General features: G+C 36.6%; 1 long non-coding RNA gene across 1 annotated transcript in view; it reads left to right on the top strand.

Annotated features, from left to right (window-relative positions):
• The first annotated feature begins 2,629 nt into the window (after positions 1-2,629).
• LOC139436373 (uncharacterized) overlaps positions 2,630-17,810 on the top strand; it is a 37,507-nt gene continuing 22,326 nt past the window's right edge. The window contains exon 1 of the long non-coding RNA XR_011645588.1: positions 2,630-2,869. This is a non-coding gene — a long non-coding RNA (uncharacterized lncRNA). The remainder of the gene's footprint in view (positions 2,870-17,810) is intronic.

Here is a 17,810-nt window from a genome sequence, read left to right as displayed (position 1 = left end):
CAGACTGCAGGGCTACCAAAATCCTTTTGGTTCTTTTCTCTGGAGAATGGTGATATACCCCCTGAATTCTCAAGATCTGAGGAAGCTCCAATTATTTATTTATATTACTTTCAAAACATATATTTGCCTCTGGAGATATTGAAAATCAGTGGGATCACTCATCTAGCAATGAGTATTGACTAATTCCCTATTAAGTCCCAACATTGTAGAGATAGAGCAGACAGAAATGGGCACAGACTTGGCACTTCTGGTGACCTCTTTGAGTAAGGATGGAAGACAAGGGCAATGACTGTAGCAGGAGGGCAAATGTAGGGTAGAATTACGGAAATTCTAACTCAGTTCAGCAGTATGGTCTCAGTGTTATTTAAGCAATGGTATTACAAACCTATGTCCTAGAGAACCTGGTATAATCCTTTCAATGTGTCTTTAAGACAGTCCTTTTAGTTGAAGATAAAGCACTCATGCTTATAGCTGTTTGCAAGCACTTTCAGGAAGCATCAGAGTAACATAAAGAACTATCTGTAAGTTTCAAAAGAATTAAATTGGCCACGGCTACCTTGCTAATGTTTTACAAAAGTGAAAGATCTGATGAGAGCCTATTACAGAATAACTGAGAAGGAAATGTGGTTGTTTTGTGGCATGTAACTTTTTTTCTATTTTTTTCCAAAAAAAGCTCCCCTTTTCCCCTTCAATTATTTATGAAAATCAACTGACATTGTCTAATATCAGGGAAACAGCACAAGGCATATCATGGATAGTGAGAACATTGATACATCTCTAGAAGAAAGAGGAAATTTCTGAAATATTTATATTAATATCATTTTATCCATACAAATATAACCAGTGGAAGGTAACCATCTCTTTTACTCTGACAACATTCCCATGAAACTCATAACATATTAACTAAACTTAATTATTTATAGCAATTCTCTTTTTAAAAGATGAAAGAACAAATCCTTTGTGATTTTCCAGGGGCCCTCTGCAAAGCCTGAAGACAGTTTGAGATCAAGAAGACATCATTTAAGATTTGATTTTGAGAAGCCAAAAGTTGTCAGGCAGTTTGAACACTTGTTTAAAAGGATCATGAGTCACTGCAGGACAAATTCTGGCTCTCTAATCAAAGTGACAATAAAGGAATTAAAAAGTAAATAGATCTCAGCACTGATCAAGATGGCAGAGTGATATGCTTCCAGGTTCTATGTCCCTACAGAAATATAGAACAAACAGCAAGAAACATCTTTCTAAAAGCTCCAGAAAATAGTTGAAGGACTGCAATAACAAAGAGTAACAGAGTGAGTGCAGAATCAAGAAAAAGGCCACTTAAAAATGGTAGAACCTTATGGAATCCTGGCTAGCCCCTCACGCATTCCCTCACCAGCTTGGCATGGAGGTGGCTATGCTTCCAGTGTGGATCTCTGGACCAGTTCTGGAGGGAGCAGTATTGTTGTAGTTCAATTACTTGAGTATAGAGAGGCCAGGACTCAGGAATGATTTTGAGAAGGAAAAATGGTTTATTGACGGCCGGCCAGACTCGGGAACTTTCTGTTTGAATCCCGAGCCCCGAACAAGATTTTTTAGTCCCTTTTATACAAAGAGGAAAGGCCAAATGGTCCTTTTGTTTCAGTTCTCAATAGGCTTGAATTAGCATATATTTCCACATCTTAGTAAGCTTTTAGCATGGACCTCAGGCATTTGATAAGCTTTTAGCATATTTGCTTTGCATTTCCCCTGAATACTTAAAGTGTATAGACCTTGCATTGTTAAACTGTCTCCTGCTCACCAAGGGCAGGACTGCAACCTTTCATCACCCCACACCCACAAGTCACAGATAGTTTAGGTTATCTCTGAGAGACAAAGAGCCTGCCACCCATAGCCCACATCAGTATGACCTTTGTGTACATACTGGCAGCATAAATGCCTGTTCCAGTCTCTCTGGGAGTGGCCTGAGCAACTTGCAACACACCAGAACTTGCCCTCTGTAGAACTGCAACTCATTGAGCTCTCCGACAGAATTCTGTGGTGGAGCTGCCTGGGGCAAAGTGTTACTGGCTGAAGACACACGATACAGTGCCTTGGCAGGTGAAGAAACTGTTTCCTAGGGAATAGGGGACTTTGGTATCCACATAGACAAGGAAATTCCTAGGGCCACATGCACAGACCCAAGCCCAAAACCAGACACAGTACAGAAAGGATCTAGGGAGCCCCTAGGCTTTGGTCTGGAGCTATTCTCCAAACTCACTGTATGAATAAACTGTGTGCGGTTGGTACATCCTGTCCGGTGGACAACAGGGCAGGAGAGGCCTAGGCTCCTGCGGGGGCTCACAGGCGTGGAGGACGCACAGCAGAGAAAACACCACGGAGACGAGGTGAGCACGCAGGTCTAATTTATTAAGGGAAGTACATGTGTTTATATAGGGTTATGGGGGAGTGAGCAGGGGACTGATTGGCTGTGGCCAAAGGGGGATTGGATTGGCGGTGGCGAGCAGTTGGTGGGGGGAAGAGGCAGATTCTAGGTTGGTGAAGGGGCGGGAAAGGAGAACAGGGCTGGGAGTGATTGGTAAGGACTAGTTCCTTGCCTTTTATGGTGCGGCTTGTGCTGCGGCTTGACAGTGCGGGAGGGGGGATGTGAGCGTAGGCAGCTCCTGCTGGCTATCAGCAAGCCGGTGTCGGTTACCTGGGCGGGGCCGAGGGCAGTGCGCCCGTTCCATGGCTGAGGGCAGTTCACCCGTTCCAGCCGCCCTACACCCGAGTGGTGGGCTGCGCATATCCCGCACTGGGCGCGGCTATGCTTGCCAGCCAGACTTCAGCCTGCCTCACCTCAACTGTGAAGTAGAGCACTCCCACAGGTCAATCTGCAAAACTGGGAAAGGTGCTTTCTTTTATTCCTTCCATTTCTCTTCCACCTCCTCTTCCTCCTCCTAGTATGCTTAGGAGGGGTTGGTATGGGAAAATTTATGCTGTATTTGTATTTCTACAAGGAAAGAAAGAAAGAAGGAAAGAAAGAAGAACAGAAAGAAGGAGGGAGGAAGGGAGGGAGGGAGGGAGGAAGGAAGGAAGGAAGGAAGGAAGGAAGGAAGGAAGGAAGGAAAGAAGGAAGGAAGGAAGGAGATATAGCAATTAAATGCTATACATGATACTGGATAGTACATAAGAATGGAGGAGAAAAGTATCAAAAGGACATTACTGGGATATCAGAAAAAATGGGATATAGAATGTAAGCTTTACATCAATGTCAAATTTCTTGAACTTGATAACAGCACTTAAGATGATTACATAATGGATTATCCTTGTTCATAGAAATACAAGGAAGTATTAAGTATTCAAGAAGTATGATGTGTGCAACCTATTCTCAAGTGTTTAGAAAATAGGTGACTAGATGGAGAGAGATAGAATGAAAGGGCAATGGTGGTAAAAGGTTAAAATCTGTGGTATGGGTATTAGACGATGTGAGGCTGTGTTGAAGTTCTCTGTATGGGATGTGTTATTTTTGTAAATGCCCTGTAAGTTTGCAATTATTTCAGAATGAACATTAAAGAAGATAAATATATGATGTAACATGTTTGAAAACAACCTCAGTTTTTTTTTTTTAATTTAAAGTGAGAAGACTTCATTCTCTTAAAAATCAAGGGCATAAAAGCAATAGTGTCAACATTAAGCAAAATAAATTATTTTTATATGATTTAGAACCTTTGCCTTGTAGAATCATTATTCAGAAGGTAAAGAAAAACTTTTTACAAATTCTTAACAGCAGATCAATAATCCAAGATTTTAACAGAGAAAAAAACAAATTCTAGTTTTATATCAGTATACTATTTGATACTAAGGCTCTTTTAAAAACCATAGAAATAAATCCATCAAAGCTTACCTAGCTTTGACCATGAGAAATACAATTAATTCATCCTGTATAAATCTTTTATAACTTTTCATATCTATTAAGGTTTTATCCCACATTTTTCTCTCTTTTTGTAATAACCTGTCATTTTACTTTAGGACAGAACTACTTTTTTCATAACAAAAATACTTCCTGCATATATTGAATAGTTATTTTAGCATAAATCTAAGTTTTTAAGTTATTTAAAAATCTTGGAATCTGTCTTCAAGCTGACATCCTTCAAAACACAATTACTGATGAAATAGTTTGCCAGAATAACGACTCTCTTGGTTTAAACACAAATTTATATTTTTATCACCATAAACATCTAGGAGTTGTAATGCTAGTTTATTTGATCAATAAACCTGTATAAATATGAAAACATATCCAAGTAGAATTAAAATATATGCTTATATTGAACCTAACACTGATAACACAGAAGATATAGCTATTTTTATTAACTCAACAATATTAAATTAGACCCATTTGTGAAATATTTACCTTAATTATGTGAACTTGACTTCTTTAGACATTCCCATTAGTTTTTTTTTTCTTTTTTTTAAATTTTTTTATTGACTTTGTAATAATATTACATTAAAAATATATATATATGAGGTCCCATTGAACCCTACCACCCCCACCCCACCTCTCCCCCCCCAGCAACACTCCCTCCCATCATCATGACACATCCATTGCATTTGGCAAGTACATCTCTGGGCACCCCCGCACCCCATCCCATTAGTTTTTATGAGAATACGTCTAATATTGGAAGTATTAGAAGTTCAGTTTCTTTAATTCCTGGGGTTGGGATTTTAGGAGTATTCAAGTTACATAAGCACTAATTAAAATAGACCTCTTTGAAGGGATTTTATAAGTTAACTTAGTAATAGCATACAGAGGTAGGAAAATATACATATAACACAGATACATAAACATATAGTCAGGCTTGAATAGAGAACATATAGTTTCAGTTTTAAAGTTTCAACCATGAATTAGAAATAAACACAGAAATACAAAACACTAGTTTATATAAAAGAACTGACTTTCATCTTTGGTGTATTTTATACTTTTTTTTTTCAATCTGGGTTATGTTCCTGGCAGAGGGACAAGTTCAGGTTACTTGCTGAATATGAGGACTAAAGCTTTGCCAACAATATTTGTGGAGGGGATTTTTAACATTTTCCCCCTGATGTATAATATCATGGAGCTTGTGAATTAAATTTTGGGCAAGGGATTGAAAAGAGACCAAGTGGCTATCTGGGTCTCCAAAGCCCATCTGCGTGGATAAATATCCAGTCTTTCCAGTTAATGATTTTTGGCCTCATGTGGTAGCTTTTGGGGTTCCTGAGTCCTAGAGACCCCCCCAAAGGGGAGAAAGAGGCTGAAGTTCTGGTGACTAAAGGGGGTTGAGGGGCTGAAGTGGGATGGGAAAAGATTTTAAAAAGTTAATAGGTTAGGTGGGAAGGGAAAAGATTTTAAAAAGATAATAGGAAGGTTGGAGGAAGGAAGGAAACATGGTGTGTGTGTTGGGGTGGTGGTGGAATGATTTCCCTCTTTTCTTGGGATTTCATTTAAATTTTTGTCTTTGTTTTGGCCTTTCCCATCACATTGGGAAATTCTCAGTCTTTGGATTCTTCTTCTCTGAAGACTCTTCTTATATACTTCCTCACTACAGTGGCTAATTGCCCACATCCTTTCACCCTGGCAGATTTCACTAAGAACTCCCCAGAACTTCATTGGCCTCTTTGGAAGCTTGAGGCAGAATTGTATATCAGTCAGTGAACATACCCCAACACTTCTTGTGCAACCAGCACTGTTTTGGTTGATGGGAGAATAAATGCATAAACAAAACCAGTTACTACATTTTGTTGATTCCTATTATATAGAAGTTGAGAAAAAACACAAAACAAAACAAAATTAATGTTCGACACGAATGATTGCAAGTTTAAGGAGTGAGGGATTTTTTCAACCCAATTTTGAAGGGCATGGTTTGGGGCAGTCATAAGATCAAAGAAGGCACTAGGCCAGGGGTTCTTAACCTTTTTGTTCCACGGACCCTGTGATGGTTAGGCTAGTGTGTCAATATCGTCATCATCCCATATGTCTCCGTCCCAGTTCTCTGGATTCCACTCTTTTCCAATCAATGCCTTCACTTTAACTGAAGAAACCGTGCAAGGGTTTTAGTTTCCTTTGTAACTCTGCTACTGGTACAATGAGAGTCTGAATTTGGTTCTCAACATTTTGAGCCTGTGGCTACAGGAGGCAAGATTTTCTTTCAGAGCACACATAGAAACTTTTGCATCATCCATTCAGTGTTTAAGTTTCAAATTTGAAGCCTTTAACTCATCTCTTTCTTTTATAACTGTATCCAGAGTATCTAGGAAGAGCCAGCCAACATCATTATACCATTTGACTCCACAAAACTCTGCTAAGGTGTTGAAAACACTCTCATCCAGATTCTTCCTTCTTGTAAGTGTGGAAGTAGGAGTATCCTGTGATGCTATTTTGCGTATCTTGATTGCCAATTCACACCATGGACTGTTAGCAGCCTCTTCATTATTGGAAAGGGAGTCATCAGCACTTGAGTCCAATTAGGGTAGAGAGACAATTGCAGAACTCCCAGAACCACCTCAGACACCCCATGTTTAAGACGCTGTTCCTCAAGAATCACTCCTGGAACCAAGCTGTATTAGTCAAGATTCTCTAGGGAAACTGAACCAACAAGGGATATCTGTTGATGATAAGAGATTTATCAGTCTCTCATCAGCCATGGGGAAGCACAAGTCTAGATTCCACAGGCAGGCTGCAACCAGGAGCTCCAATGAAAGTCCAATTACGATTCTTGACAAGTTCTGGGAGATGTTGGCTGTCCAAAGACAAGCTGAGAAATTCTCTCTCAATACTAGAATCACTTCTCCTTTTAAGAGATTCAACTGATTGGGTTAAGTATCACTCATTGCTGATGGCAATTTCCCTGACTGATGTAATTATAACCAGCTTTCTATGATTTGCCACTGCAGTAAAGTCAATGGTGAGTAAAGTCCATAAATGCGCTTGTATTACAGTTAATCCAGAGCTTGCTTGAGCAACAACTGGGCACAATTAACTGGGCTGAGTTGACACAATAGCCTAACCATCACAGACCACTTTGTCAGCCAGGTGAAAACCATGACCCACTTACTAAGTCCACACTATATGTGTATTATTTAATAAATATATTATACTTCACCAACACATCTCCATGAGAATAATCTTTTTTCTGAATTTAAAATTTAAGTTCATTGACCCCTGGTTAAGAACCTTTTTGCATAATCACAAAGAATCCTTTGCATTATCACAAAGGCCTATCAAATTTGATTCCCAAATAGCTCTCAACAATCTCTTCAAGGTGGTTTCTAAAGTACAAGTTTTATCATGGCTTTCATGTACTTAACATCCTTCAAAGATTCCCCCAGTGACTGCCAGGCAGAGTCTTTGCTCCTTACCATGACTTATGACTTATGATTAGCTACCTGGCCTCATCTATTACCCTGCCATCCCCACCTCTTTTACTCTGAATCATCTAGTCATGTGGGATTTCTTTCCTTTTCACAGACATGCAATGAGATGTTGTGTTTAATTTTTGTCCCTTCTCTCCAAATTCCCCATTCTTTTACTATTCCTTCATTCTTGATTGAATCACTTACTCCAGAATCTTCCCTTTTTCCCTTCAACCTTGAGACTGAGTTACACTTCCTCCCCTTGGACCTTGTTATACCATCTTGTTTTCATCCATATCTCAGCACTTTTCGCCCTGAATTATACCTGTTCATAATCACATTTGTTTACTCCACTAAAACAGAACAATGGCAACAAAAATAACCATAAAACTTCTTTTTTATTTATTTTTTATTTTTTGTTTTTAAAGAACCTTTGGATTACAAAAATATAGGGGATTCCCATATACCCCACTCCATCCCCCTCCCACTTTCCCACATTAACAACATCTTTCATTAGAGTGGTACATTTGTTACAATTGATAAACACATATTGAAGCATTGCTACTAACCATGGACTATAGTTTACAATATAGTTTACTCTTTGCCCCACACAATTTTATAGGTTTTGGCAAAATGTATAATGGCCTGTATCCATCATTGCAATGTCAGGCAGGACAATTCCAATGGCCAATAAATGCCCCCATGTTGTACCTCTTCTTCCCTCTTCCTCCCTTCAGAACCTCTGGTGGTAACTGCCTTAATATCAATGGTACAAGTTCTTCCATTGCTAGAATAACAATGTTCACTTTAGTCCATAGTTACATTCCCCCCTTATGCTTGTTCATTCCTCAATCTTGAGGATTTGGGGATAGTGACGCCCTTTCTGTTTCTGATTGAGAGGGGGCTTAGATCCCAAGGAGCAGATGGATGGGATACAAACTTCCTGAGTATACATACTGCCTTATATTTCCAGTCTCTATAATAATACCTGGCATGTTTTGAATGAATGATTGGATGAATGATTATCCTTGTTGAGAAGTGAGGTATTTGCTCACATGCAACAACCTAATCCAGGCAGGACATGGTCCAGAATCTTCAATGAATGAAACTTTGTGTAGCCCCGCCAAGTAAGAACCATGGCCAACTGAGGTGCTTATTGAGAGTAAAGGAACATGGAATGGTAGTGGAAGAAGGTAGTGATAAATGTGAACTTTGACCACCATGATCAGTTATAAAAATGAGAATATAATGGTCATGAATATTTCTTCCTTGTTTTGCTATGAGTATGTTCGCATATGTACATAATGGAAACTCTCCTTATCAGAGCCTTTAACTGAAAATTAGACAGATTTCGTCTTTATTATAGTAGTGGTTGAATGGTTGTACCTGTAGGGATAGCAATTCTGATTTTTATACATCCTGTGAGCTGAGAACAGTTTTTACATTTTTTTTAAGAACTGAAGAGAAAGTAAAAGGAGGAATATATGATTCACATATTATGTGGTCTGAAAAAGCCTAAAATATTTATTATCTGGCCTTTTACAGAAATAGTTTATCAACTCCTATTCTGTAGGGATAGGTGATTTGTCATCTTTGTAAGAGTTTCTCTGGGATAATGATATTGATGTGATTTAAAAATGTTTAGGTACTTATTTTAGTATCTTTATTGCTCTTACTGTCAGTACTATGATAAAGCTACTTTAAAAGCATCCTGTTGTCTAAATTGCTTCTCATTTATTTATATTAGTTTTTCAAAAGCAGAGACATGGGCTGGATTATGTCTTTAGCATCCTTAGTGTTGATATGCTTTTATAATAATATAGCCATGTTTAAACTTTATGGCCCTACAGTAAAAAAAAATGAGAGAGAAGGAGGAATGGGAAGAAACATTTACTGGATTTGTATTTTTCATAAATTAATCCACTTAGTTCTCAAAGTGCAAAAATTGAGTATTATTATATTTGTTTGCCATTAGTTTTCTAGTATATCCAGTATAGTTCCTAACATACTGTTTTTATCACATGAATGGTTGATAGATAAATGAATGAGAGTTTTGGTTCATAGAGGTTAAGTAAATTGTTCCTAGTCATATAACTAGTAAATGATATCATTTAATGCTTTAACCCCAGGCTTCTTCTTAAGCCTTAGCTCTTTCATGATGGTTAAATATTCCAGTTTCAATATGCCTTTATCTTAACACTTTCTTAATGAATATGACAATTATGATATGTTAAAACTTTTGTAGTATTAATATTTAATATTTATTGAGCTCAGCATTACTTTAAGTGCTTTACATGAAAATATTTATTTAAAGCTTCTCAAAGCTCTATGGAGTAAATGAAACTACTATACCAATTATACAAACAGGAAATAGAAGTAAGGGATAAGAAAATGCCAAAAATCAAGTGCAAGGAAGTGGTAAAATCCCTACATGAAGAACTTCAGAGCCAGAGCTCTTCTCTACAGCTGTATACTACTGAAAACATCTTGTAGTCTGTGCACTTAGTGCTATAGATCTAGTACTGCGCTAGGTAATATTTGCCTAATGATTAGCTTGACTTCATAACCATAGTGCAGGTCAGCATAATTTTCCTCTTTTGGAAGCTGTGCAGTGAGTTTATTTGTAAATCAATACAAATTCTATGGAGGATGAAATTGAAACTTAGAGGTTAAGTCATGTATTTACAAAAGGATATTAGTATGAGTATAGTGGATCATGGAATCCTGGTCTCTAAGCATCTTCTTAAAGAAATATTTTATATCTTTTCTTATGCTAACTCAGGTAGTTAGGTACCAAATTAGAGGCCTCGGGAATTGTGATTCTTTTATGTTTGTTTTTAACTTGGTGACGAAGTAGCCATTTGATAATTTAGAAAATATGCAATATCTTGAATATTGCTCAGTTTTAAATTGGTGACAGTTTTTATATATAGTTATTGATAGACTACTTAGAGATATTTTGACTTTTATATGAATTATAAAAACAGTTATTTAGCACAGAATACCTTTATTTTAGCATTGAAGAAGTGATTTAGGGATATCAGAAAGACACAAGGAGTAAATCACAGAGATTCAAAGAAATTTTATACTGTTGGTGAGTGCCTGTGTATATCTATTTTACATGATGACTGCATATGTAGTTTAGAACACTGTTACCTGCAAGCATTGGATAGTAAAATGAACCTGGACTAGATTTCTGAGTAAAGATGGCACATTAGAACTAAGGCATTTCTGTTTGCTTGCTTTGAAACCCACACAAAGGATTGTGTAAGAATTTTAAAACACATAAAGACAAAATAAGGGAGAGAGGAGAAAACAGCAATTAAAGTATGGAATTTTGGAGCTGACTCCAGCTAAAAAAGTGTTTCCTGACTTATATGAATGAAGCAAGAATGCTGTATCTTACAGTTGACAAGGTGAAAGTTGAGGAGTGACCCATTTCACTCCATAGAATTTCTAGAAGGTTTGGGAATTGGCAGCAGTATGTATCTTTAGAATTGGAAGTGGATATGGGGCTAAGCAGAGTAGTATTGGTTGGAAGTTTTATTAAGAAACATCTAGACTCATATATATATATATTTTTTTTAATGTAATATTATTACAAAGTCAATAAAAATAAATAAATAAAAAAAGAAAAAGAAAAAGAAACAGCTAGACACTAAAATAGCCTGCTTCACTTCTCAGTGCCAAGTAACTGTCTTTTATGCACCCTTTGTGAATGAATAACAAAATGTGGTATATCCCTACAATGGAATATTATTTGGTAATAAAAGGAATCAAATATTGATATAAGCTACAATATGGATGAACTTTGAAAACATTAGGCTAAGAGAAAGAAGCCAGTCACAAAAGACCTCATATTATGTGATTTCATTTATATGAAATGCACAGAATAGGCAAATCCATAGAGACCCATAGTAAATCAGTGTTTTCTAGGGACTGGGTGTGAATGGAATGGAAAGTGATTGGTAATGGGCTTTTCTTTTTGAGGTTCTGAGGTGATGAAATGTTCTAAAATTTAAAAGTGGCGATGCTTGCACAGCTCTCTGTAGATAAAAAGCCCCCAAAATATATAATTTAAAAGGGTATAGTTTTTGGTATGTGACTTATATCTCAACAAAGCATTTTTTTTTAAGACAGAGCATTTATTCTGTGCATAAAGTAAAACAAATGTTCTCTGAACTAGGAAAAATCAGGGACAGTTGAAATGGGGAAACCTTGATGAAAAAGGGGAATTAAGTGAAATTTGTATACTAAATGCCAAGACCCTTCAGTCTTTTTCCATCACTTGCAAGAAGGTTGGCAGCCAGGTGAGTGGCCTCCAAAGTTTTCTTTGGGAAATCTTATCAGATATAAAGGAAATACCTACATGTAGAAACATCAGGCTTCTCCAAACCCTGATTAACCAGTGAAGGCTTAAGTGGACTAGTTTCACCTCACACATTAAGAACTTCCCACCAGTTTTGTATTACCACACTCTTAAATATATGAATAGAAAACCAAAGTTCCCGAAAGAGCCAAGAAAAGCCCCTAACAAACACACAGGGAAAACAACACAAAACAATATAAAGGAAACAAAGACTTATGTGGGGAGAAAAGCATAGAAAACAAACAAACAAAAAATGATCATTTGTATCTATAAAAAAAATTAAGGGATGCAGAGAAACAAAATAGGTTTTGTGGATTAAAACTTGATAGCAGAAATGAAAACAAAAATTAAAAGTATTAAAAAATAAGTAGAAGAAATCTTCCATAAATCTTCCAGGAAGTAATAGAAAAATGCAGTAAATTATATATTGTTTTCTCTCTATATAGAGTCCATCACAAGCTTCAGTATCTGAATAAAAGAAATATGGAAATCCATCAATGAAATAATTTGAGAAAATGTCAGTACTCAAAGATAGTAAGGATAAATACTAGTAGATATGGATTACTTAATTACATGAAATGAGAAAAACAAGAGTTAGAGGTAGAAAATGTGATGTTCAAGATATTCCAAGAGTTCAGTGAATGACAGTAAAGGGTTGGGGTGGGGATGGTCTTCTGGAAGAAGCACTGGAAATAAGGTCAGCCTTTGTTGGTGGAACTGACTTATGGCCCTGTGAAAAGGTTAAATATGAAAAAAATAGCATAAACCAAAAAATGAAAGAGTTTCCATTTGCAGTATTTCAGGGAAGCAAAGCTATTAAGGAATTGCCACCATTTTATTGATGGCAAGGAGGTAAAGGGAACTCTCAAGCAGAGTGGAAAGACTTGAATGGAAGACAAGGAGTAGGCAATTAGGTGAGATTAGGGGATTTACCAAACATCATTGAGATATGTTTTGAAGTGGTTATGGATTATTTGGTGAGGTTGGAAATTCTGGCTGTGACTGAAGTAAACTAAACTGGAAGTTATGATTTTGATTATCTCTTAGAGGAGGTTGAGGAGCCAGTTATTGCTGTGATATTGAATGTTTCCTTCAGTGATTCACCAGGCATCTAACCACGGAAATGATTCTATGGACCTCCTGCAGTAGCTGTGTTTAAGTTTCTATGTGTAATTATGATCATGCATTTGGAAGTATAAGTCTAATAAGTATGACTTTTATCACTTTCCTCTATAATCTACTTGCCCTCTGTTATGAACATTGTGTTTGGAATATTTGCTTCCAGCTGTATATCTTCTACTGTACTTCAAAGATCTCAATGTCAGTGACAAGAATTTAGAAAATTACTACAGAAAGATTACTCATATATAGATTCTGTAATTTTAAGTAGAATCAGAATTAAGTGGGACTTTGTGGTGTCTTCTGTTATGAATTCTCAAGAAGAACTTCCGTAACCCTTAACAACACCTAAATATTTGGTTGGAAGAAGGAGATGCAGGAAGAAGGAAAAAGAGGAGACATAATATCCTCAGTAATTTAAGATGACTACATGGGGCAATGTTCATATTTTATTTTCTATGAAGATGGAGCCAATAATGAGGATGAGATCAAAGAAGAGGATAACTTTTTTGAGTCAGAATTTATATTTTGATTCCTATAAGGTGCTAATTGAAATATTCTAGAGTATTAGTCTTCTATCCAAGGAAGGATAAAATTTTTATTTTGAGATACAGACCTTTAAAAATTGGTTTAAAAGTGTGTTTTCTTTATAATTATTTTGAACTTATTGAATATTATTCTATTCTTAAATTTTTCAATATGAATACATTATTTTCCAAGCAAAATATTTTTAGAAATTAGGAGTATGTGTTCTAGTTATTGTAAAGCTTCTTAAACCCAAGATATATGAATATATTTGCCAGTCATTTTGGTGCAAATTTATTCAATTGTTCATTCATTAAAGCTATGTATATTTAGCATCTATTATATTAGCATGGGACTAGATGGAAAGATAGAGACTTTCTTCATCATCAACTGATATTTTTCCCCTAACCAATCCGATTATTATCTTTATATTATTTACATATGAACATATATAAACAATTAAGTGTATAGTAAAAGCTGTGAACTTACAAAGCAAACATGCATAACATCCTACAGGGGTCCCATACATCAGCCCTCCACCAACACCTTGCATTGTCATGAGACGTTTGTTACAAACTATGAAAGAACATTATCGAAACCTTACTATTAATCATAGTTATTTTCTAACATTTGGTGTGTTTTCCCCCCAACCCACCCTATTATTATTTTTTAAATATAGTTTTTTATGACAGAAGTTATAATATTATAAAACAATCATGCACATGTGCAGAATTCCCAAACAACACCCCTCCATCAACATACCACAATGTGGTGTTTCATTTGCTACAAATAAAATATCTGATTATTGCCATGTCCATAGTGTACATTTGGCTCTCATTTTCCATACTGCCTCAGTATCAACACAGTACATCTTTTGCATAGATGAAAGAATATTATATTATTACTACTAACCACAGTCCATAGGTCACTCCAGCTGTATTTTTCCCATGCTTCTCCATATTCCCAACACCCTCCAGTAGTGATATACTTTTGTTCTAGCTCACAAAAGACACTCTTGCATCTGTACCATTAAACACAATTCTCACCCACCTCTTGGTTTACTGTGCTATCTAGTTCATAAATTATTCTCAAACATTCTGCCAATTGGCATTTATATAACTAGGCTACCATTTTCAGTCACATCCCCATTTATAAACTAGCTGTTACTCATTGTGTGTTACCACCCACTCTATACATTTCCACAATTTTAGAGTAAAGCTAATGAAAACTTCTACATACATTAAACATCAGTAGTCCACTCAGTCCTTTTCTTATCTCCTTTAAGAATCAATCACCTACCACCAGGTCTTGAAGATATTTTCCAATAATTTCTTCTAGAAGTTTTATGGTTCTTGCTTTTATTTTCAGTTTTTTTTATCCACTTTGAGTTAGTTTTTGGATAAGGTGTGAGATAGATAGGGGTCCTCTTCTCTTCTTTCAGCTATGGATGTCCAATTCTTTCAGCACCATTTGTTGAATGGATTGTTCTGCCTGAGCTGTGTAAGTTGGACAGGCTGGTCAAAAATCATTTCACCATACCTGTGAGGGTCTGTTTCTGAACCATAAATTTGGTTCTATTGGTCTATTGTGTCTGTCTTTAGGCCAGTACCATGTTGTTTTTACCACTATAGGTAGGTATTATGATTAAAGTCTGGAGATGAGGGTTCACTTTTCCTTTTTATGATGTTTCTGGCTATTCAGGATGCCTTACCCTTCCAAATAAATTTAATGATCATGTTTTCAATTTTTTCTTTAATGCTGGTGGAATTTTTATCAGTATTGCATTAAATCTGTATATCAATTTGAGTAGAATTGACATCTTAATGATATTTAGTCTTCCAATCCATGAGCATGGGGTGTTTTTCTAGTTATTTAGGGCTTTTTTGATTTGTTTAACATTGAGTTGCAGTTTTCTGAATACAAGAGCTTTACATCATTGGTTAAGTTTATTCCTGACTATTTGAGTTTTATCTGTCATATTTTATTTTCACCACTCTTTTGACATTTTTAGTTACTTTTATTGATGTAATCTTCATTTCTAGACTCTCTTCCAGGCCCTTCTCTCCTGTCTTTTCTTTTCTGGCTCTGGCACAACCTTAAGAATTTCCTGAAAATGTGGTCTCTTGCTTAGAAATTCTCTCAGTTTCTGTTTATCTGTGAATATTCTAATTTCGCCCTCAGTTTTGAAAGACAGTCTTGCTGTATATAAGATTCTTGGCTGGAAGTTTTTCTCCTGTAGTACTTTAAATATCTTAGACCCCTCATGCCAGGTGCGGAGTTAAGATGACAATTCCCAGCCTCTTTCTGACTGGACAGGCTCAAACCTTAGCTGTTCTCAGGATCATACTGTAACCCACTGAATTTCCTCATCATAACTGAAATTGGTGCTCAACCGTCTCTTCGTCCCCCGTTTTTGGGAAGTGGAGCTTTCAATTCCAGCTGCGGAACAGCTCCTGAGGTGGCTTGTGCCTCCAGTGGAGGATGGGCACTGGCCTCTAGGGCATGAAGCTCTCTAATTACGAGTCTTCTCTGCAGACAGGCAGTCTCCTCCTTCCATTCCCCCAAGGATATTGCAGGATGCTCTTCTGGCCTCCTGAAGTCCCCAAACAGGTGCTTCAGCTAGCTCCAGAGAGCTCTGAGTGTTTGCCAACTGCCCTGTAGCAGGAGCTGACTCTAGGAGCTCCTTACTCCACCGCCATCTTGCTGGTTTTCTCAATTGATATTTTAAATATGTATATGTATGTATGTATGTATGTATGTATATATATATAGTGAAGGAGGTTTTAAAAAATGAGGGAGAATCATGCTCTCTTTGGATACATGCCCTTCTGTTTTTGCTGTCAGTGTCCATTTGCTATGTGGTATTCTCTTTTTGTCTTCTCTTCTTGTCTTTTTCCTCTAAGATTCATCAGGATTCAATCCTGGGGATCTCTGATGTGGAGAGAGGTTCCCTGTCAATTGCACCACCTCAGTTCCTGTCTCTGCTGCATGTCACCTTGACTCTCCCCTTTGTCTCTCTTTCATTGCATCATCATCTTGCTGTGTGACTCAATGCATGGGCACTGGCTCACCACCTGGGCACTCAGCTTGCCATCAAGGCACTGGTGCAGGTACTTGGCTCACCGTGTGGGTACTTGGCTCACCATGCATGCACTCGGCTCACCATGCAGGCACTCCACTCACTGTGTGGGCACTTGGCTCACCACATAGGCACTCAGCTCTCCACATGGGCACTAGCTCACCATGCAGGCATGCTTTTTCTTCTTTTTCACCAGGAGACCCCATGAATTGAATTCAGGTCCTCCCATATGGTAAGTAGAGGCCTTATCACTTGAGCCATATCCGCTTCCTTGGAGACACAATTTTTATAATTTATTTTTGGTTTTGTCTTATTCAGCTTGATTTTTAACTAAAGTAAAATTTGATTCAAATTTCATTGTCTGCTAAAGATTATCATCTGATCACTTTTCATTTAAACAACACTATTGTCTTGGTACAAACTGTGAAATTGAATTCCTCATTATTTTGACCATTGTAAGCAAAGACAGCAAAAATTAAATCACAATAGTACTTAGGCAAGCAATTGCCATATTCATAAAATAGAAGGAAAAGGCAAATTATATTTGGGTTTATAATCTTATGACAAGAAAATATGAAGTATAAACTTACTGGACTCTATTTGAGGAAAAGCATTACAGATATAAAGAACAAACAGTTTCAGTTGTGGCTAAAATATATATGCCATGTGAATTTTATCCTATCAAAAATGTGTATGTAACTTTTTTTATAGTAATTTTTATATATGCAATATATAGAACTTTAAAAAACAAAGATATACAGCACTAAAAGGAAATAGAATTTACCAGTAAATCTTCAACCAAAGAAGAGTAATTGAGTGCATTTTCCTGATCTCAAGTATGTTTTGCAAATATATACATGAATATATTTTTGCATGTTTTATATACTAATAAGAAATCTATTTAATATTAAATCTATGCCCTGAAGTTTTCAATTTATGATTATATATCAAAAGTATCTTCTCAAACTATAAAAATCCTTCTAAAATATATTTTAAATGGCTGCATAATATTCCATTTTGTAACAATTAAGATTCTCCCAATCTAGGGGATATATCTAATCTGATAATGGAATATTTGTCCTTAGCCTTTAGATTCAAAGACATCATCATATGCTGTATATATTTTGGGTCTGTATGGAGCAGATGGCCAGAGGGTGGTTATACCTGTGCACTTGGTCTTATCTGTGCAGTTATAAGTTACATAATCTAACATCGTTTAAGAATCTGAGCATCGAGGCTTTTCTGTTAGTCACATAGAGAGTAAAGACATCTCTGATCTACTTGGAGCCTGTTCTTATTATCAGCTTGACCACATGCTTAGCGTGTATTGTGGTTTCAGCCAGTACTGTTTTTGAACTGATTTGTTAA

This window comes from Dasypus novemcinctus, chromosome 14 (assembly GCF_030445035.2).
Source record: "Dasypus novemcinctus isolate mDasNov1 chromosome 14, mDasNov1.1.hap2, whole genome shotgun sequence".
In the NCBI taxonomy this organism is placed as follows: domain Eukaryota; kingdom Metazoa; phylum Chordata; class Mammalia; order Cingulata; family Dasypodidae; genus Dasypus; species Dasypus novemcinctus.
This window is presented reverse-complemented; position numbering and strand designations above follow the sequence as displayed.